This window comes from Tamandua tetradactyla, chromosome 2, assembly GCF_023851605.1.
Source record: "Tamandua tetradactyla isolate mTamTet1 chromosome 2, mTamTet1.pri, whole genome shotgun sequence".
NCBI lineage: Eukaryota > Metazoa > Chordata > Mammalia > Pilosa > Myrmecophagidae > Tamandua > Tamandua tetradactyla.
Window position 1 is genome coordinate 134,534,688 of NC_135328.1, and position 24,079 is coordinate 134,558,766.

The 24,079-nt window shown below is 35.5% G+C and overlaps 1 long non-coding RNA gene across 7 annotated transcripts in view; it reads left to right on the forward strand.

Annotated features, from left to right (window-relative positions):
• Positions 1-24,079, forward strand: part of LOC143673950 (uncharacterized) — a 115,073-nt gene that overhangs the window by 29,433 nt on the left and 61,561 nt on the right. For 5 of the 7 annotated variants that reach the window (XR_013170778.1, XR_013170780.1, XR_013170779.1 and 2 more), the window contains exon 3: positions 17,392-17,491. This is a non-coding gene — a long non-coding RNA (uncharacterized LOC143673950). Of the gene's footprint in view, positions 1-17,391; positions 17,529-17,952; positions 18,484-24,079 lie in introns of those variants that run through there. The other 2 variants (XR_013170777.1, XR_013170776.1) reach the window with 2 other exon arrangements.

Below are 24,079 nucleotides of genomic sequence, written 5' to 3' on the forward strand. Positions count from 1 at the left end.
GCTAGGTGCTGGAATGCAATATACCAAAACAGAATGGCTTTGAAAAGAGGGAATTTAATAAGTTGCTAGTTTACAGTTCGAAGTCTGAGAAAATGTCCCAATTAAAACAAGTCTATGGAAGTGTCCAATCAAAAGCATCCATCCAGGGAAAGATACCTTGGTTCAAGAAGGCCAATGAAGTTCAGAGTTTCTCTCTCAAGTGGAAGGGCACATGGTAAACACAGAGTTTCTCTCTCATCTGGAAAGGCATGTGGTGAATACAGTCAGGGTTCTTCTCTCATCTGGAAGGGCACATGGTAAACATGGCATCATCTGCTAGCTTCTTCTCTGTTTCATGAAGCTCCCTGGGAAGCATTTTCCTTTTTCATCTCCAAAGGTCACTGGCTGGTGGACTCTGCTTCTTTTGACTATGATGTTCTGTTCTACTCTCTCTGAATTTCTCATTCTCCAAACTGTTTCCTGTTTTATAGAACTCCAGAAACTTATCAAGACCCACCAAAATGGGTGGAGACATGTCATCACCCAGTCCAGCCTAATCACCACTCTTGATTAAATCACATCTCCAGGGAGATGATCTGATTGCAGTTTCTAGTATACAGAATTGAATAGGGATTATTTTGCCTTTATGAAATGGGATTTAGATTAAAAACATGGCTTTTCTAGGGGACATACATCCTTTCAAACTAGCACAGCAGGCATATGATGTATTTTAGTAAATTTTTGATGTGCACTTAAATAATTTGTTTTCTGCTATCATTGGATACAAAGCTCCAGATAACTCAATTTGATCAAATTGATTAATCATGCTTTTAAATCTTCTAAATCTGCAGTGAATTTTTTTGTTTTACCATTCTATCAGATATTGAGAAACTTTTGTTAAAATTTCTTAGTGTAATTGTCAGCTTATCTATTTCTCCTTTTACTTGTGTCACTGTTTACTCTGCACATTTGAACCTATGTTATTAGGTATATATAAACTTAGTGTTGTATCTTCCTATTAAAGTGACAGTTTTATCACTATATCATTGTAATAATACTTCTTCATATAAAGTCTATTTTGTCTAAAATTAATATAACCGTACAAGCTCTTTTTAAGTTAGTATATTCATGATGTGTATCATCCTTTTGTTTCAAGCTTTGTCCTCATATTTAAAGTATGTCCCTTATTTTTTAATTATTTTATTGTTTTTATTGAGATAAATTCAGACACTATATAATCCATCCAAAATATACAATCCATGGCTCCCAGTACCATCATATAGTTGTGCATCCATCACCACAATCAATTTTAGGACTTTTCATTACTTCGTAGAGAAAAATAAAAAATTAAAATATGAATTTGTTACTATTGATGAAAGAACATTAAAATATTACTGCTAACTTTTGTCCATGGTTTACTATAGGTACTTTTTTTCACTCATATACCACTTGGTTATTAACTCTGTCTACAAGTGTCATATATTCTGGTTTTTGAAAGATCTTATTTATGTTTGTACTGATAATCATAGTTATTTCAACCACAATGTTCACTGTGTTATACAATTCCATATTTTAACATTTAGCTTTCCTTCTGGTGCCATACATCACTCTAAACTACTCCTTTCAACCACATTCACATAATTTAGCACTATTATTACACTCACAGTTTTGTTCTTGTCACACATGTCCATTTCTAAACACTTAAGTTCAACCTAGTTAAAAATTCTGTACTTATTAAGTAACCATTCCCCATTCCAATTCTCATTCTATCTTTAGTAACCTGTAGTCTAGATTTTATTAGTATGAGTTTACTTATTTACTTGGTTCCTATTAAATTTTGTAATACATGTCCTTTTTATCTGACATTTCATTCAGGATAATGTCCTCAAGGTTCATCCATGTTATTGCGTGTGTATGGACTTCATTCTCTCTTACGGTTGAATAATATTCCATCATAGGTGTGCCTGTTTGAAAATATTATATACTCCAGAAAAGCCATGCTTTAATCCTAATCCAGTCTTATGGGAGCAGCCATTTCTTTTAATCATGATTCAGCACTGCAGGGCAGAACTTTTGACCAAATTATCTTCATAAAGATGTGACATACCCAATTGTGGGTGTGACTTTTGATTAGATGGAGATGTGACCCATCTATTCAAGTAGGTTTTGATTAGTTTACTAGAATCCTTTAGAAGAGAAAACATTTTAGAGAGAGCCACCAGAAACAACAGAACCAACAGAGCTGAAAGAGCCCACATGGCCAGATATCTTTGGAGATGTGGAAGGAAGGTGCCCCCAGGGAAGACTTACAAAATAAGGAGAGGAAACTAGCAGACATTGCCATGTACTTTCCCATGTGAGAGAGGTGTCCAGAATCCAAAGACCTCAGCAGATGTCCATCACATGATGTCTCAAATGACAGAACTGTTCCACACAGCATCAGTTTTTCTTGAGTAAAGGTAACCTCTTGGTGCCTTAATCTGGACATTTTTATGGCTTTTGAACTGTAAACTTGCAACTTAATAAATTCCCTTTTTAAAAGCCATTTCAGTTCTGGTATACAGTATTCTGGCAGCTTTCAAACTGGAACAATAGGTGTATACCACACTTATTTATCCATTCATCTCTTCTTGGACACTTGGTTTGTTTCTATTCCTTTGGCAATTGTGAATAATGCCCCTATAGAGATTGATGTGCAAGTGTTTGTTTGTATCCCTGCTTTCAGGTCTTCTGGATACATACTGAATGCAGGCTTGCTGGATTGTTAGGCAACTCTTTACTTAGCTTTTCTAGGGAACTGCCAAACCATCCTCCATGGAGACTGTACTGTTTTACATTTGCATGAGTAGTGAATGTGTTCCTATTTCTTCACATCCTCTTCAATATTTTGTGTTTTCCTGTTTAGTAGTGGGCATTCTAGAGGATGTAAAAAAAATACTACTTTGTGGTTTTGATTTGCATTTCCCTAATAGCTTGTGAAGATGTCTTTTGAACATTTGTATTTCCTCTTTAGAGAAAGATCTGTTCATATCTTCTGCTCACTTTTAATTAGGTTGTTTCTCTATTTATTGTTGAGCTTTAGGATTTCCTTAATTTTCTTGGTATCAAACCCCTCTCTGTTTTGTGGTTTACAAATATTTTCTCAAATTCTGTTTGCTGCCTTTTCACTGTTTCAGCAGAATCCTTTGACATTCACAAGTATTCAGTTATGAGATTATATTTATCTGTTTATTTTGTTACTTGTGCTTTGTGTATAAGGTCTTAGAAAATATTTCCTATCACTGCATCTTGGAGATGTTTACAAGTATTTTCTTCTAGGAGGATTATAGTACTGGCTCTTATTTTTATGTCTCTGATCCTTTTTGAATTATTTTTTGTATATGGATTGAGATAAGGGTCCTCTTTCATTCTTTTGGATATGGATATCCAATTCTCCCAGCACCATTTGTTGAAGAGACAGTTCTGTTCTTGTTGAGTGGCCTTGGGAGCCTTGTCAAAAAATAATTGACCACAGATGTAAAGGTCTATTTCTGACCTCATAATTTAATTCCACTGACCAATATTTCTATCCTCATTCTTGTGCCATGCTCTATTGACTATTGTGGCTTTAAATCATGTTTTAAAACTGGGAAGTGCGAATTCTCACACTTCTTTGTCAGTATTTTTTTTTTTGGCTATTGAGACTCTTTCCCCTTCCAAGTAAATCTGATAATTAGCTTTTCTATTTCTGCAGAGTAGGCTGTTGGAATTTTGATTAGTATTATATTGACTTTGTTGATCAATTTGGGTAAGAGACTTTAACATACCCCTTTCTGTAATTATTACAACATCTATACAGATAAATAAGTAAAAGTCTAGAATGGTACTCCAAATCAACTAGACTTAACAGAGATATATAGAACACTATACCCAACAACAGAATATCCATTTTTCTACTCAGTAACAGGATGTGCATTTTTCTATGGTGTACATAGATATTTACCAGGATAGATCATATGTTAGATTAAAAAACATGTCTCGATGGATTAAAAAATATTGAAATCATACAATTTAAATTCTCTGAGCACAACCGAAGGAGGCTAGAAATCAATAAGAACAAAAGGAAAACACAAATATTTGAAAAGATAACATACTTTTCTTTTTTGCATGGGCAGGCACTGGGAATTCTGAGTCTCCAGCATGGTAGGCGAGAATTCTGCCACTGAGCCATAAAAAGTATACTTTTAGCAACCAATCTATTCTAGAGGAAATTACACAGTAAATTAGAAAATATCTTGAGGCTGATGAAAATGAGAATAAGATATACCAAAATTTCTGGTATGCAACAAAGACATTGCTGAAAGACAGATTTTATAGCTCTAAGTGCTTACAGTGAAATGGAGAAACTCTTCAAGTCAGAGACCTAACTTTAAAACTGGAAGAACTAGAAAAAGAAGCACATATTAAACAAATAGGGAGCAGAATGAATGAAATAATAATGAACATAGTATTAATAAATGAAATAGGGAACAAAAACAATACAGAGAATCAAAAATCCAAAGTTGGTTCTTTGAAGATCAATAATGTGGACATTTAGCTAGACTGACAAAGAAAAAAGGAGAGTAAATACAAATAGCAAATATCATAAATGAAAAGGGCGACTTTGCTATTGACCCAACTGAAATAAAAAATAACAACACTGTAATAGAAATACTATGAAGAACTGTATGCCAATAAGTTAACTTAGATTAAAAGAATAGATTTAGAGCAAAGTACTTACGCTGAACAAAGAATTGACAAACAATCTCAACAAACCAATTAGTAGTAAATAGGTTGGGTCAATAGTCAGTAAACTACCAACACAGAAGAGCCCAGGACCAAATGGTTTCACAGAGGAACTGTATCAAATTTTCCAGGACAACTCCAGTTCTCCTTATATTTTTCCAAAAATATTGAATAGGGAAAAATCATTAATTCATTCTACAAGGCCATCATCTTTATACAAGAGCTAGATAAAGATACCAAAAGCAGAATAACTACAAACCAATATCAGTTATATAGATGCAAAAGTTATAAGCAAAATACTAGAAAATAGAATACAATGATATATTAAAAGGATTACACAAAATGATCTAGTGGGATTTATTCCTTGTATGTAAGGTCAGTTCAATATAAAGAAATCAATGTAGGACACCAGATTAACTTCATAAAGTGGGGAAGAAACATATGATAATCTCAGTTGATGCACAAAATTTATTGGACAAAATTTAGCATGCTGTCATGATAAAAACACTTAGAACACTTTTAAGAAAGAAAGGTTTAAGATGATAAAGGGCATATATTAAAAGCCCACAGCTGGCATTCTACTTAAAAATGAATGACAGAAAGCTTTCCTTCTAAAATCAGGAAGAAGAAAGGGATGTCTATTGTCACCACTGTTACTTAACATTGGACTTGAAATTCTTTCCAGAGCAATTAGGCTAGAAAACTAAATAGAAGACACCCAAATAGGCTAATAAATGAGTACAGCAAAATCAAAACTCAGAAATCTGTAGTGTTTCTATAGTATTTCTATAGTATTCTACTAGTAATGAGCAATCTGAGGGGGAAATCAAGAGAAAATTCCATTTACAGTTGCAACCCAAAAAAGAAAATATTTAAGAATAAATTTAAGTAAGAATACAAAAGACCTCTACAAAGAAAACTACAAGAAATTGCTTAAAGAAATCACAGAAGACCTAAATAAATGGAAGGACATACTGTGTTCATGATTGAAAGACTATAGTTAATGTGTTAGTTAAATTCAGTTGTCAACTTGGCCAGGTGAGCATACCTAGTCTTGTTGCTGCGGACATAAGCCAATGGTACGTGAACCTCATCTGTTGCTAATTACATCTGCAGTCAGCTAGGAGGCATGTCTGCTGCAATGAGTGACATTTGACTGAATTGGCTGGTGCTTAAATGAGAGAATGCAATGTAGCACAGCCTAAGCAGCTCGGCATTCCTCATCTCAGCACTTGCAGCTCAGCCCAGGCCTTTGGAGATGCATAAAGTCACTCCGGGGAAAGTTGTTGAAACCCAGGGGCCTGGAGAGAAGACCAGCAGAGACCATTCTGTGCCTTCCACGTAAGAAAGAACCTCAGTGGGAAGTTAGCTGCCTTTCCTCTGAAGAACCAACAAAATAAATCCCCTTTTATTAAAAGCCAGTCCGTCTCTGGTGTGTTGCATTCCGGCAGCTAGCAAACTAGAACAGTTAAGATATCAATTTTACCTAAATTGGTTTATAAATTTAATGCAGTACAAATAAAGATCCCAAAAACTTACTTTGCAAAAGTAGAAAAATGAAGAACCAAATTTATCTGGAAGGGCAGAGTGCCCTGCATAGCTAAAAATATCCTGAGAAAGAAAAATGAAGTCAGAGGTCTCACACTACCCGCCTTTAAAGTATATTACAAAGCTACACTGGTCAAAACAGCAAGGTACTGGCATAAAGATAGATATACTGACCAATGGAATTGAATAGAGTGTTCAGATATTGTATTAGTTAGGGTTCTCTAGAGAAACAGAACCAACAGGGAACACTTGCAAATATAAAATTTATGAAAGTGTCTCATGTGACCGTAGGAACGCAGAGTCCAAAACCCACAGGGCAGGCTGCGAAGCCGATGACTCCAATGGATGGCCTGGACGAACTCCACAGGAGAGGCTCACCAGCCAAAGCAGGAATGCAACCTGTCTCCTCTGAGTCCTCCTTAAAAGGCTTCCCATGATTGGATTTAGCATCACTAATTGCAGAAGACACTCCCCTTTGGCTGATTACAAATGGAATCAGCTGTGGATGTAGCTGACGTGATCATGACCTAATCCTGTGAAATGTCCTCATTGCAATAGACAGGCCAGCGCTTGCCCAATCAGATGAACAGGTACCACAACTTGGCCAAGTTGACACCTGTCCCTAACCATGACAGATATAGACATGTCCTCTCATCTATGGACAATTGATCTCTGACAAGGCCGTCAAGCCAGCTCACCTGGGACAGAATAGTCTCTTCAATAAATGGTGCTTGGAGAACTGGTTGTCCACATGCAAAGGAATGAAAGAGGATCCATATCTCACACCCTATACAAAAATGAACTCAAAGTGGATCAAAGACCTAAACATTACATCTAAAACCATAAAACTTTTAGAATAAAATGTAGGAAAATATCTTATAAAATTTGTAATAGGAGACAGTTTCCTAGATCTTATACTGAAAGCATTAGCATTGAAGAAAGGAATAGATAAATGGGAGCTCCTCAAAATTAAACACTTTTGTGCATCAAAGAACTTTGTCAAGAAAGTAAAAAGACAGCCTACACAATGGAAGACAATATTTGGAAATGATATATCAGATAAGATCTAGTATCCAGAATATATAAAAGATTGTTCAATTCAACAATAGATTGTTTGTCAACAAAAAGACAAACAACCCAGTTACTAAATAGACAAAAGACATGAACAGACACTTCTCAGATGGTTAAAAGGCACATGAAAAGATGTTCAACTTTCCTAGCTGTTAGGGAAATGCAAATCAAAACCACAATGAGGTATCATTTCATACCCACCAGAATGGCTATTATCAATAAAACAGAAAATGACAAGTGCCAGAGAGGATGTGGAGAAAGAGGCACATTTATTCACTGTTCATGAGAATGTAAAGGCAGTTTGGCAGTTCCTCAGGAAGCTAAGTATAGAATTGCCATATGATCCAGCAGTACCGTTGCTAGGATCTATTCAGAGGTCATGAGGGCAAGGACACAAACAGACATTTGTACACCAAAGTTTATAGCAGCATTATTTACAATTGCCAAGAGATGGAAACAGCCCAAATGTCCATCAACAGATGAGTGGTTAAACAAGCTGTGTTATATACATATGATGGAATATTATGCAGTTGTAAGACAGAATAAAGTCATGAAGCATGTAACAATGTGGATGGACCTTGAGGACATTATGCTGAGACTAGCCAGAAAAAAAGACAACTGCTGTATGGTCTTGTTGTTGTGAACTAAAAATAATTAATGAAATTGGAGAATTTCAGTTAAGAACAGAGGGTATCAGGAGATAGAAATAGGGTAGACATTGGGTATTTGGAGCTGAAGGGATGCAGATTGTGCAGCAGGACTGATGGTAAAAATTCAGAAATGGATAAGACTATACTACCTGATTGTAGCACAATAGCATAAGCACTCTGAATGAAGCTGAATGTGAGAATGATAGAGGGAGGAGGGCTGGGGGCACATGTGACTAGAAGGAAAGATAGACGATAAAGACTGAGATGGTTTAATCTTAGGAATGCCTAGAATATACAATGATAGTGACTAAATATAAAAATAAAAAATGTTTTTGCATGATGAAGGACAACAACACAGCAAAAAAGACATCCAAACAGGAAAGGAAGAATAAAGAGTTTTCTTATTTTCATTTTATATGATTCTGTATAAATAAATTCCTGAAATACTCATAATGGAGCTTCTAAAGGTAATAAATGGATTTAGCAAAGTGGTGGGGTTCTAGACCAATACCCAAAATACAAGCAACAAACAATTGGACAAAGAAGTGAAGAAAAAATTTCCATTCAGAATGTCAATTAAAGAATTAAATGTATCATAATAAATCTTGTCCAAGATGTAGAGGATTTGTACAAAGAAAGCTACAAAACATTACAAAAACAAAGTAAAAAGTAAAAGAAATAGAAGGATAATCCATGTTCATGGGTTAGAAGACTAAATATTAAAATATCAATTTTCTTGCATGTTACAACATGGATGGACCTTGAGGATATGTTGAGTAAAATGATCCAGACAGAAAATGACCTAGATTGTGGTATCTCAATAACTTGAAAGAATGACAGTAAGTAAACTCATGTAGTCACAGTCTACTATTTAGGTTACCACAGGAAGGGGTAGTGATAAGAAATGGGAATTTAAGGCTTAAAATTAATAAAGCTATTTGTAATGATGGAAATGTTTTTGTAATGAATGATGCCAAAGAATCAGACTGTAAATGCAATTAACAGCCCCAAATTATAGACATATATATATTTAAATATATAAATGTAATTTTTAAAAGGGGGAAGTTTTATGTTGAATACATGGCAATGGGATTAATACAAGTCCATGGAACTACACTATACAAACAGTGAACCAAAAGTTAAACCATGGACTATAAGTAATAGTAAGGTTATAAAAATACGCTACCATTTGTAATATGTGTTCCACACCAATGCAAGGTATGTTGGTTTCAAACTGTTATGTACCCTGGAAAAGTCATGTTCTTTAATCCTCATTCAGTATTGCTGGGTGGTATCTTTTTTATTGTTTCCATGGTAATGTGACTAAATTGTGGATGATAACTTTTTGATTAGATAGTTTCCATGGAGATGCGTCTCCACCCCATTCAAGGTGAGGTCCCTTACTGGAATCCTTTAAGAGGGAGGCATTTTGGAAAAATCTTGAGAGCCTACACAACCAGAGATCATTCAAGATGCAGAAGGAAAATGCCCTAGGTGAAGTTCTTTGAAGAAGAAACCAATAGAAAAAGCAAGCAGTCTTCTCTGTGTATCTTCCCAGCTGAGAGAGAAGCCACAGATGCCATTAGTCCTTTCTTTGGATTTAAGGTATCATTCTTAGAGCCTTAGTTTGGACATTTCTATGGCCTTAGAACTATAAACTTGCAGCTTAATAAATTCCCTTTTAAAAAGCATTCCATTTCTGGTATATTGCATTCTGGGAGCTTAACAAACTAAAACAGGTACTGGTACCAGAGAGGTGGGGTGCTGCTGCAGTCTGCAAATATTAAACATGGTGGAATGGATTTTTAAATGGGTAAGGGGAAGATTTTGGAAGAGCGATGAGGACCTTGAAAGAGAAGGTTAGAGTGCTTTGAAGAGACTTGGTATCAATGTGAGCTCTAATGAAACTTCTGAAAGGCCTTAGACAGAAATGATGCATGTATTCCTGTAAACTGGAAGGAAGGTTATCCTTGTTTTATAAGTGGCAGAAAATTTAGCAAAATATACTAGTGGTTTTGAATGGAAGGCAGATTTAAAAGCCATTGACTTGGATATTTAGTAGAAGAGATTTCCAAATTAAATGTGGAAAGTGAGCTTGTTTCTCCTTGTGGCTTATAGTGAAATGTTACATGAAGGAGATAAGTTAGGAGCTGAACACTTTGGCATAAAGAAGTAAGAAATTGATGATCTGGAGAATTTTGGGCTTCCAGAAAAGGAGACCCTAGAGAATAATGCCTCATGTGAGGATATAACCAAACAGGGAACCAGTCAGATAAAACCAGGGTTGGAGATGAAGTTATCCAGGAATTAATTGCAGAAAATCCTATTGTGTGATCATTATGATCACTGCATACTACATAGAAAACCAACAAGAGTATTGTTGGATATGTATAAATAGAACCACTGCCAGTCTGGACTAAAAGGGATAGAAAAGGACAGATTGAAGGAAAAATCACTTCAAAGGTACAACTGCAGAAGCTAAGGTCTTAAGCCATGAAACCTTGTGCCAGGAGAGCAGACCCACCTATGCACTTGAAGAGGGTGAGCTTGCCCTGAGGGCAGAGGGCAAGAATTTCAGTTATCCAGGTCTGGAGTAGAGCACATTCCTGTGGGGTTGAAGAGAGACTTGCTGCTACCAGATTGTTGTGAGGGGGTTGACCCTGTGTCCTAGAGATGTCAGAGAGTCCACATGCTGCCGCAGTTCTTGGAGAGGTGTACCAAGACAAGGATGATCACCCCAATGCTCTTCAAGGTTGTAATTCTCATTCCACCATTTGGAGAGAGCCGGGCTGCTATGTAGGCCCTTGGACAGGATGGGACTGCTGCTTTCTAAAGCCCCAAAGATAAATGACTCTTACACTTTTACATCTAAAGGAGTTTGCACTGTACATTTTTGGAACTGTTTGGGTCTGGTTACCCCTGTGTTCTTTCCAATTCCTCCCTATGAAAATAGGAATATGTATCCTATGACTGTCCCTCATTTGTATATTGGCAGCAGGTAACTTTTTCTGAGTTTTACATGTCCAGAGCCAGAGGAGAATTTTGCCTTGGGACAGACCATGCTTTGAGCAGACTTTGATGAGATTTTTTACTGTTTCTAACTTTATATTGTATTTTTATTTTACTGAAATGATTTAAGGCTTTGTGGCTTTTTTATTAAATGAATGTATTTTGCATTTGGAAGAACATGTCTTTTGAGGGTTCAAAAGGTGGAATGTGGCAGTTTGAAACTGTTGCATACCCCAGAAAACCATGGTCTTTAATCCACATTCAGTGTTGCTGGGTGGGATCTTTTTTATTGTTTCCATGGAGGTATGTCTCCACCGATTCCAGGTGGGGAAGCTTATTGGAGTCCTTTAAGAGAGAAACATTTGGAAAAAGCTTGAGAGACCACACAGCTAGAGACCTTCAGAGGTACAGAAGGAATAATTCCCCAGGGATGTCCTTTGAAGGAGAAACCAGTAGATAAACCTAGCAGATGTCACCATGTGCCTTCCCAGCTGAGAGAGAAACCCCACACATCATTGGCCCTTTCTTTGGAGTTAAAAGTATCTTTCTCAGGATGCCTAAGTTTGGACATTTATTTCTATAGCTTTAAAACTGTAAACTTACAATTTAACTAGTTCCCCGTTTTATTATTATTTTTTGTTTAAAAAACAAACAATACACTTAGAACTACCAATATTGAATATCTTAGCTTAACCATAAGCATATTTAAATAAAATATCCATATAAACATTGTGAAGCCTATATTTGTGCAGTAAGTTTCATAAACCAATTTAAAATTATGGCAACAAGGAAAAAATCTACATATTCAGATAGTGAAGTTCTTAAATTAAGTATTAAACACTAACTTAGATAGCTGTCAAAATATTGAATGTTGTCAAAATATCAAGTAGAAAGCTCTTGCAAATATCTGCATTGCTATAGCAATGACCAATGTTACTAAGTATTTTCCTGATTTCAGGAGAATATGAAGCTGCAAGTATTTTTACAATTAATACATGGAAATCTTAATCACCTCTTCCCACCCTTTCACTTTCAATCTAAAAGTGTCCTTGAGTCTAAGATGTGTCTCTTGTAAACAACATATAGATGGATTATGTTTTTTGATCTGTACTGTCAGTCTGTGTCTTTTAATTGCTGAGCTAAGTGATTACAGTAAAAGAAGTTCCTAATTCTACCATCTTATTCTTTAGTTTTTATTTGTCAGATCTGTATATTATTTTTCTCCTCTCTCTTTTCCTTTAAATTGCTTTTACTTATATTCTTCAATTCTGTGCCCTCCTCCAGACCTCCCTCTCCTTCCTTTTTTTATCAGCTGACAGGGCTCCCTTTAGTATTTCTTATAGGGCTGGTCTCTTGTTGACTAGGTCTCTCCATCTTTCTTCATCTTTGAATATTTTAATCTCTCTTTCAATTTTGAAGCCTCCTCTCCTATGAAATAGCCTAAAGACCCACCTAGACTACTCACTTCCTGGGATCTGCATTCCTGGACATTTTCTTCCACCTTTTATCTTATTTCACAGAGCAGGAGTGAACTTACTCCACTCCAGTATGCCATCTTCCCAGGAGCCAATAAATTCCCTTTTTATAAACCATTGAATTTCTGGTATATTTCTTGCTGGCAGCTTAATAAACTGAAGCACAAGGTGTTAATAATAGGGCAACATATGGGTAATTAAGTTATGATTGTTCTGAAAACCTGTAAGATTCTAATAAAGAAAAAATCATGTTACCAGATGGAAATCCCGCATCATATGGTTTCACTGCTTTATTTTTGTAAGTATTCTAAGAATATCCAACACCTGTAATTCTCATGATTTCCACATTTGAGGAATAGGAAATTTTCCTAGCTCATCCTTTGTGGCCAGCATCATTCTAATGCCAAAATCAGAGGAGGACATCTCATGAAAGACAAATTACAATTTAATACATATGGTGAATTTAAAAATAAAAAATCCTCAACAAGATACTACTAGGAAACAAACTCCAACTGCAGATCAAAATTAGTATACATTATCGCCAAGTTGACTTGATCCCAGTAATGCAGTAATGGATGGTAGTTTAACATAATTATGACAATCAATAAACCATATTAAGTTAATAAAGGGAATAAAAAACATGGTCATTTCCTTTGTCACAGAAAAGGCATTTGATGAAATATAACATCCTTTTTATGCAAAAATATAATAGAAGAAACACTAGAATCCTCAACATGATAAAAGGCGTATATTGTAAAACTACAGGCAACATCCTGAGTAATGCAAGGCTAAGATTTCCCCCTAATCAGAAGCAAGAAAAGGATGCTCTCTTTCACCATTTTACTGGGGGATCCAGTAAGAACAATTAGTAAGGAAAATGAAATAAAATGTGCACAGATTTGTAAAGAAATAGATCTCTTCCTATTCACAGGCAATATGATCCTAGGTTTAAAGGTACAAAAGAATCTAGAGGAAGCTATGTGAACTAATAAATGGGTTAACATTCAACACAGGAAAATCAGGGTGTTTTTATTGTCCATCAATGAAGAAAACAAGTACATTTACAGTGGTAACTAAGAGAATAAAATATTGAGGAATAAATTAAACCAAGCCACATAGATTTATTTTGAAATAGTTTCAAGCTTGCAGCTGCAAAAGAATAATAATAAACAACACCCTTTTCACCCTAGATTTCTAGATCTACTAATTTAACAGTTTGCCAACTTTGCCATATTCCCTGTCTATCCATCACTCTATTAAGCTACCTATCCATTTTTCTGTATATCTATCAATTTTTCAATTTATTTTGTGAACAATCGAGTGTAGGATGTATACATCATGCTTTTTGAAGAAACATGTACTTCCTATGAAATAGAATATACATTTATGTAACATTTTAAAGTGCAGTTATCAAGTTCAAGACATTTAAAATTGATAATAAAAATTGGTCAATATTTCTTTTTTATATTGCCTATTAATTGCCCTTTTAGCCTTTTCTCCTCCTTTGTTAGATCACATCCAAGATCACATTTCACTTCATTGTCATCATCCAGTTGGTTGCTCTTTTTAAAATTTTTAATTCTAAGAACATATGTACCACAAAAACTTTCCATGTCAAGCACTCCCAGGCATAGCCTTGGGTGGGATAAATCACCTTCACAATATTGTGCTGCCCTCACTTCTTTCCACTATTAAAACCTGCCTATCTTCCCATTCTTCCCACCTCTAACATGTATTCTTTTCCTTTGTATGAGCTTGCATGTTCTCATATTTTTTGTAGTTACAGGTTATATACTTCACAATCACTTAGCTAACCCCAAACCTCTTTTGTAATATTTCTTTACTTCCATATCTTGCTTTCTTTGACATAATATCAATTCACTGAACTCCAGAATCCTCTTATCATCTGTCCATCCTTCCCTGCTCTTGTTCTTTAAGTTCTTTGGCATTACATCTTTGAGTTTCTGCAACTGATTCAAGACACAACCTTTTTCTTTCCTGCCCTGAACTCTTCTCACAGAAGCCTTGAGCTGTCTGTGGCCACACCCCTTCCTTCAGTTTCAGGGATTCACAGTCTTCTCAGTCTGTAGCCCACTGTGCTGAAACAACCCCCAATTCCATTTAAAACGGAAAGAAGAATGTCAGATCTAATCTCAAGTTCAACAGCCATTGATTCAGCATTTTCCTTCCAGGCTTGTGTTTTTTGGGACCTATTTTCATCTAAGCAACCTTCTTTTTTTCCCTTTTCCTTTTTTTTTTCAGAGCCAATGTTGATAGATTCATTGGGCTAAGGTTGTTTAATGGTCCCCATGTGCATAGCCTCATCTTTCTGCAGCTGGGTAAAGGGCTTCTGTATCTAACCACACATCTGTATTTATAATGCAGTGTGTTTAAATGGAAGAAATTCAAAGAGAAAGCTTAAAGCAAAGACAGTTTCTAGTAACTGTGCAGAAGAACCATGGGGTATAAGAGATTTGTCAGAAGAAATGCTGGCCCTTGCCCTGCTGCCCATTCATATGAACTGTGATCAGTATCTGTATGTGTTTCAAAAGATATATTCACATAATAATGTTATATTTAAAGAGTGATTTATGTCAAGAAATTTTTCTGTTAGAATTTGACCTATTCAAGTACAAGGATACATTCTGTTAAAGTTATCTTACATCCCCTTTACTTTATGCTGGGCCTGCACAGAGTAAACATTTTACCTCATTCTATCAGAGTTGAGCCTACACCATGTGTTGTAGTTTGCTAGCTGCCAGAATGCAATATACCAGAAATGGAATGGCTTTTAAAAAGGAGAATTTAATAAGTTGCTAGTTTACAGTTCTAAGGCCATGATAATGTCCCAATTAAAGCAAATCTATAGAAATGTCCAATCAGATGTACCCTGGGAAAGATACCTTGGTTCAAGAAGGCCAATGAAGTTCAGGGTTTTGCATCAAAGAAGGCATGTTGTGGACACAGTCATGGTTTCTCTCTTGGCTGGAAGGGCATGTGGCAAACAAGGCATCATCTGCTAGCTTTCTCTGCTGGCTTTCTGTTTCATGAAGCTCCCTGGAGGCATTTTCTTTCTTCATCTCCAGAGGTCGCTGACTTGTGGGCTCTTGTGGCTATGTCATTCTTCTCTGGCTCTCTCTCTCTCTCTGAATCTCCCATTCTCCAAAATGGTTCCTTTTATAGGACTCCAATAAACCAGTCAAGACCCACCCAAATGGGTGGAGACACATCATCACCTAATGCAGTGTAACAACCACTCTTGACTAAATCACATCATCTAGGGAGATGATGTGATCACAGTTTCAAACATACAGTATTGAATAAGGATTATTCTAACTTTATGAAATGGGATTTTTATTAAAACATGGCTTTTCTAGGGGGCGTACTTCCTTTCAAACCAGCACATTAAGGACAAGAATACATTCTGTTGAAGTTGTTATCTTACATCCCCTTTACTTTATGCTGGGCCTGCACAGAGTAAAAGTTTTGCCTCATTCTAGCAGAGTTGAGCCTACACCATGTGGGGAAACTACACTTAGGGGACTAATACCACCTTCACAATATTATTCACCTTTCACAGCATTCTGTCTTTCAATCCATGAATGGTGGATGTCTTTACATTTAGTTAGGTCTTCTTTAATTTCACTCAACAGTTTTGATATCTTCAGTGTGTAAATCTTTACATGCATGGCTAAATTTATTCCTAAGTGCTTTACTCTTTTGAATGCTTTTATAAATGGATATTTTTTCATTTACATTTCAGATAGTTCATTGCTGGTGAATATAAATAGGACTGATTTTTTTTGTTTGTTTTGCTATTGTACCTTGAAACTTTGCTCAGTTTTATTATTCACTCTGATAGTTTGGATTTTTTGTGGGGGGTTGGTGTTGGGGATTCTTGAGTTTTTCTGTATGTATGGTCATGTCATCTGCAAATAGAGATAATTTTACTTCCCTTTTTTCAATTTGGTTGACTTTTAGTTCTTTTCCTTGCACAAATTCTCTGGATAGAATTTCTAGTACAATGTCTAATAAAAGTGGATTTGTTCCTAGTATTGCTTCTGAACTAAGGGAAAAGCTGTGGGTTTTCCATATACAACTTTATTAATTTGAAGACGTTCCTTTAGAGAACTTTTTTTGAATGATTTTATTATGAAAATGTATTTTACTATTTCAAATGCTTTTTCTAAACCAGTTGAAATGATCATGAGTTTTTTTCCTTCGTTCTGTTAATGTGGTGTATCAGACTGATTTATTTTCATTCTCTGAAGCTTCTTTGTTTTCCTGGGATAAGTAATGTATAGTCATGATGTGTAAAATCTTTTTATATGCTATGGCATTTGTTTGGTAGCATTTTGTTGAAGATTTTACGTTTATTTTACATTTATATATATATAATATATTATATATATGAGATATTGGTCTGTAGTTTTCTTCTGTTGGGATGTCTTGGAAAAGCTTTGGTATCAAGGTGTCAATACTGGCCTGACAGAATGAGTTAGTTCTTTTTTTTTAAGTTTTGGAAATTTTTGAAACAGTTTGAGAAAGATTGTTGTCAATTCTTGTTTAAATGGTGGTATTCATAAGCAGAATTAGGTATGGTTTAAGGTTGCATGCATAGCTGCCAAGTTGACAAGGGTTGACCATCATGGTCAGGTTCATGTGTCAACTTGGCTAAGTGGTGGTACCTGTTTGTCTGATTGGGCAAGTGCTGCCCTGTCTGTTGCAATGAGGACATTTAATAGAATTAAATCATGATTATGTTATGTGCATCCATAGCTGATTCCATTTATAATATGCCATGGGGGAGTGTCTTTTGCAATGGGTAGTGCTTAATATGATCACTGGAAGCCTTTTAAGGAGGATTCATAACAGACAGGCTCTTCCTGTTTCAGCTGGCAAGCCTCTCCTGTGGAGTTCATTGAGACCCTCCATCGGAATCACAGGCTTCACAGTCTGCCCTGAAGATTTTGGACTCTGTGCTCCCACGGTCATGTGAGACACTTTAATAAATTTTATATTTGCGAGTGTTCCCTGTTGGTTCTGTTTCTCTAGAGAACCCTAATACATACCTCATGAATTTACTATTGAGAAAATATTTCAAAAGAGCCAATTCTCAAAATGTTGGCTATGTTAAAGAATAATAAATCAGCAGGAATTAAAAATCATTGGTAAAATTTTAGTATTATGATGCCTTTGGTCCTTATATTTCTTCCATCTTAAACCCATGGTCTTACTATTTTGAAACAAACAAATGAAGATGAAATAGGAAATTTCTGTTAACAAGTATATGACAGGGCAGGCCATGTGGTTCATCAAGCAGAGTTCTTGTCTGCCATGCCAGAGACCTGGGTTTGATTCCCGGTGCCCATGAAATAAAAAGTATATGACATTATAAAATGTTCTGAAATGATTCGTATAGAGATTGAAAAACCTAGACCATTTCTTTTTTGCAGATTGGCCGGTAGCAGGAGGACCTCTGCACAGCAAAGTTTTCCCAGGCTAAATAGAATATTGTGTATTTGCTCTTATCCCATACAGCAAAAAAAGTAAATTTAATTTACTTTCATATATAAACTTAAAGAACCACTAGTATAATTTTTCATTTATATTTTTTCATCCGCACCTCCATGTAAATTTTAATATAATTCAATATTTCAAAACAGTTAGGGGTGAATAATGCACACAATGGTCTGGAAACTGTGTACATGAATCCTAAACAAATGCTTATATGATCTTTCATAATATGCTATGAGAAATCCCTAGAATTCCATTTGAAGTATAAGGAATTACAGATATATTTTATGTTGATGACAAGGTTTCACTTTTTCATTTTGTACAACCTAAATTCAAAGCACAGAGCTTAGTACAGAGAAAACAATGGGAAGATATTTGTTGTAATTAATTCAATAACAATAATATAATAAAATATACAATTATTAAGATAAACAGAATTTGCCATAATTAAATTTATTTAATTAATTTAAATTAGTATTCTGCATATTGAAACATTGGATAAGCAGAGACTTCATGGCCCTCCCTCGCTTCAGTTCCATTAGGTGCTGTTATACAATTACTTTGTATTTTTATTAGCTATGCAAAGTGATTGGATAATAACACCTGGTGGAATATAATAAAATTATAATGTTACTGATTATCAATTCTGCTTAAAACTGGTGGGGCTGAGTATTTCAATTCAATGAATAAAAAACAATATATAGTTCTCATTGTGTGAGTACAATTACTATCAATATTTTCTATTCCAATTTTATAAAAAAATAAAGCAGGAGAAAAGTCAGGGTGATACCTAGAGGGGAGCTTAAGAGAAAGAAAAGGAGTAAACAATAACATGAAACACTCACAAGTTAATATTGTGTTTTATTACATTGAAGAGGCAAGGAAGAACAATAACTAAGAGTCCAAAAATATTTCTGGTGTCAGCAAGGATAAGTGGGCACCTGAGATGATTAAGACCATGTCACCCACATCAGCCCTGGAATCTCAGCCTTAAATGCCTTCTCAGCAGTTAGATGCATGCTCACATGAGCCCACAGTCTCAGACATGGGTGCAGCATGATTCTTGTACTGAGACCCACAGACACAGAACTGCATATATGTGCCCTCAGCCCATGCATCTCACACAAATACAAATTTTTCCTAGATTTTGCCCTTCTACCTCTGTCCACCATAATCACATCTCCCCTCTTTCCTTGGACACAAAGAGAAAAATGTCAGTCAGAGCTGAATTTATCCAATATCACCCAGAGGGGCCTGTGCCCTTACTGGGCCCTAGACCTGTGTTTTCCAGAAGTCCATGGCTTAGTTCACACAGTGCAAGGGATCAGGTTGCTGATGGACCCAAGATGGCCATTGAGACACCAGGTGGTGGGAAAAAGGGAGACTTGAGGTGGATAGGATGGGTGACCCAGAGCCAAAAGAAACCCTTGGATAGTTCCCATGTTTCCCCATGGTGTGTGTCCCCATGGAGTGTGCTGTGTCCCCATGGAGTGTGGTTTGTCCCCATGGAGTATGATGCCCACAGTAGTGGCTTTATGGCCATTACCAGTGTTTTCCCAGGTGTGGGTGAAGGGCTGAAAACTCAGATGTTCTCAGGGACCAGTCAAAGCTGGTGACAGCATGTCTGCTGACATTCACCAAATGGCCTCCCTAGGCTTACTTATTAACCAACTATTGGCCCAAGACATTCTTCCCCAAATGACTCACACCTACCGTACATGCTCCCTCTCCCCTGAGTGGTCAAATAAGCCATCTCTAAAGTGCAACTCTCTGAATAGGTCTCCATTCTGAGACGGCTCCACACGCATGTTGTTTTGGCACTATAAAACCTTGTTCTTCTCTTTACAGCAAGTGCCCTCATTATTACTTTCATTGACCCTATGAAAGCGTTTTGGGATGCTACTTCATGTGCTAAGTAAGGGACATATCAGTGATTAACATTTATATCCATTATTTGAACATTATTATTTCTATAGGTGTCTTATCAAACAAAATTTAAATAGGAAAAGTATAAAGCAAGCGCAAGGTCATCACCGAAGGTACTGTAAATTAATGTAGGTTCTAAATTTGTTTTGCCTCTGAAGAACTAATTGTCCCAGGATTCTAGGACAGGTATTACAGTCTGTAATCCAATTAAACATTTTCTCAGCAGTTTGCTCTTTTCCTTTTAGGTGCCTTCCCCAATTTTGATTTAGTGTTTTCATGGACTTATATTAGTCTTTGAATTATCTTCAAAGGTGTCTTTATGCTTCTGTTTTCCTTCTCACAGATTTTTGGCTCATCATCCCATTATTTCTAGCTATACATTTTGCTTAAAAAATTCATCCACTTTATGAATTGGATTATTTTCTCTCTTAATACAAAACAATTTTTCCCAAGTTCTTCAAAAACACTTTTACAAATACTCTATTTCTGAACTTTCTTTTCTATGCCATTGATCTATTATTTAACTACACTTCAACCAATGCCACAATGTTCTGATTGCTATAACTTTATAGCAGGTCTTGATATTGGTTAATTATTCCTCCAACTTTCATTTTGTTTTTCAGATACATTTTAGCTATTCTAGTTCCTTTGCCTTTTCATATGGATTTTAGAATCATCTTGTCAATATCAACAAAACAACTTGCTGGGATTTGGGTGATTGTGGTTGCATTGAATTATAGATAAATTGGAGAGAATTTACACCTTACCAATATTGAGTCATCTAATTAACAAATACAGTGCATTTTGGGGACACAGGTTCTCATCAAAACAGAAGCTTTCAGCTAATGACTGCCTTATCATTTCACAGCAAAAAGGGTCCACCAGAGGTGGGGAAGAGATCCCTCTGTTACTAATCTTTCAGGGTGTCCAAAATTGCTTAGGTCAGGATCTGTATATGGTAGCACCACATACCCTGCTTCCCCTTGGGTAAGAAAGACAAGTTTGTATTGTTGGAAGGGGTTATTTATCCGCTTCAAGGTGTAGGGCCCTGACTCTAAGAGCTTTCTACACTAACAAGTACCTGGATTTACTTGGTCCTGGTTTCCTGGTTTAACAACCAGTCAAATCTTTTCATGAGACCTTTTGCATGTTGATATAATGATATGGTTTTCCTTATTCAGTCTATACATGTGGTGACTTAGAAGCATTTTTTTTTTCCAAATACAAAACCAGTCTGCTTTCCTGGGATGAATTTCATTTTGTTGTGATGCATTATATTTTATATATAATTCTGTAATCATTTTGTTGCCATTTGCTAAGGAATTTTTAGCTTATGCTCATGAGAGATATCCATCTTCAGTTTTCTTATAACATGTATAAAATAATATTTTGGATTAAAACCTAAAGTATAAGATAAGCATATGTAAGTCTATACTAATATAAATAACTGGAATAAGAAAATTTTATCTGTTAAATAATAATTTTAATAAATAAATTTGTTTTTTTTAAATAAAAACAAATCATTTTTCTATTACACCTATAAAATGTGGAAGTTAACTCCCATCACACTTGAGGGTAAACTATATTTAGTGACCCACTTCCAAAGGTTATATTTGGAAAAGGAAAATCTAGTAACTTTGTAGTGGAGTAACATGGCATCACTTAATCAAGTGATAATGGTTTATATTATCAGTGATTTCCAGGGGACATCTTGTACTTTTGGATTTGATGTGACAGAAGGACTATTCATTTCTGTGGTATTATTTCTCAAAAACAATAACTTAGATAAGGAGGCATTCTGCAGCACAACTAACCAGTATTCCTGAAAACCATTAATGTCAGTAGAAAGAGGAGAAATTGGGATGCTGCCACAGAGCAGACATGAGTAATAGGGAACAAGATAAATAAGTACAATGTGGTCCCGGATTGAGTCTTGGAACTGAAAGAGGTCATTAATGAAAAATCTGCTGAACTCCAAATAAAATCTAGTTTAGTTAATAGTAATGTAGTAAAATTGGTTTCAAGTACTGAACAATGTACTATTGGAAAATTAGGAGAGAGGTATACAACTCTGTGTTCAAAACTTGAAACTTTCCTGTAAATTAAAAATTATTCAGAAATAAAAATTCATTTAAAAATACTAACAATTTCTCCAAATGAAGATAGCCGATTTTAATGTATATCACATACATAAATACACATGCATACATAAGGCACATTGAATATACAGTGAATATGCATTTTTCAAAGTTGTTTTTCAGTTACCATTAAATTTTTCAAAATAAAGATGCAAATAATAATCATCATAATACCACAACCAGAGAGAAAAAGTGAGCATTTCAAGTACTTTTCTCCTTTCATTATTTATATTTTCACATACTTGAGATCATACTTGTTTGTAAATTTATATCTTGCATTTTAAATTTAATATTGCCTACCAACATTTTCTTATGTTATAAAATTCTTGATCGGTACCATTTTGTCCAAGGAAATTTCTGTTTTTTTAGAGGTTTAACACAAATATCAAAGAAAAGTATTTTTCCAAATAATATATTAGAATCAGTAAGAAATATTATTGTCTAAGAAATAAAGCTATGTTTTTAGCTTGAGGAAATCAATTAAAAAAGGAAGATAGAGAATAATCAGAAACAGTTTAGCTTTATTAGGAAAGGTTTCATTATGTGGGGAAATATGAGTAGCCCATGGTAAATTAGGGGCCACTAATTTAGCACAGTCCTTTTCACTAATAAAAAAGGAAGGGGTTACATAATTTATTAATGGACAACAGCAGGATCAAAGACTTTGAAGCAAGGTGAGCATGATTTCTGTAAAAGCTTTTGTGGGCATTCAATAGAGACTGAACTCACCAGCTCATTTGTGAATTATTTGTGGGTAGTGGGGTGTGACCCGAGATTGAAAACAGCTTCAATCTTAAATTAAGCCTTCTGCTGCATAGTTGGCATGCTTATGTTTTGTAACTTAATAAAAACTATAGTATTTTGGGAGGTGTATTAATTTGCTAAAGCTGCTGGAAATGCAAGGTACTGTAAATGGAATGGCTTTTAGAAAGGAGATTTATTAAGCTACAAGTTTGCAGTTGTAAGGGCATAAAAATGTCCAAACTAAGGCATCCAAAGATACCTGGACTCCAGAGAAGGGCCAAATGGTGTCTGGGATTTGTTTGTCAGCTGAGAAGTCATGTGGCAACTTCTTCTGGGTTCCTCTCCTGGTTTCTGGTTTCTAACAATTGCAGATCCTTGTGGAGCTCTCTGGCCTCTGCCTGTGCATCTCCAAACATCTGTGCCTCTCAGCTCTGAACTGTTTCTCTCTCTGTGAGCTCTTTAAAGATTCCAGAAAATTAATCAAGATCCACCTTGAATGGGCATAGCCACATCTCTAACTAATCAAAAAGCGACACCCATAATTGGGTATGACACATCTGCAAGGAGACAATCTAATCTATGGTTCCACACTAAACGATAGCTCTACCTCCACAAATGTGGGTAAGGATTGTAAGATCAGGTTTTTCAGGGATACCTAAAAGTTTCAAACCAGCATAGGATGTAAAACAAGTAAAACATGTGTCTAATATTGAATAACTTCTTCAGGAAGATAGAAGGGGTCAAAGCACCATGAGTGCAATTCCATACCTTTCAATTGCCACAGAAACAGCTCAATCATTTTTGCTGTAAAATTCCTTATGCGGGAAATATGTTCATGTATCTTAAGCACTGTGCAGCTGAAATTCATAGGCATTCTTAATTTATGATTTCAATTCAATGTGATAGCTATATAATTATATTAAAATTTTTAGTTACAAATGAAAATTCTAGAATTCCCAAAGGTTAATTTGGTCAAATTAAAGTCAGTAAATGTGGGGTACAGCTGGGATTTATAGCTTTGTACCTTTAAAAACACATTATTCTTTTCTTCTAATATTAGTCTCAGTGCACTTTGTTGATGAAGATGCAAGCATTGAGCTCCTATTAATTCCAACCGCCTTGATCTTGAGTTTACTTTGACTCAACTCTTGCCTTGTAGGATTATTTTTTATCATGAAAGACACAAGGGTTATATATGCCCTGAAACCATTTAAATGCCGGTTTATTTCATTGTTTATTATTTTCTTTAATAAACAAT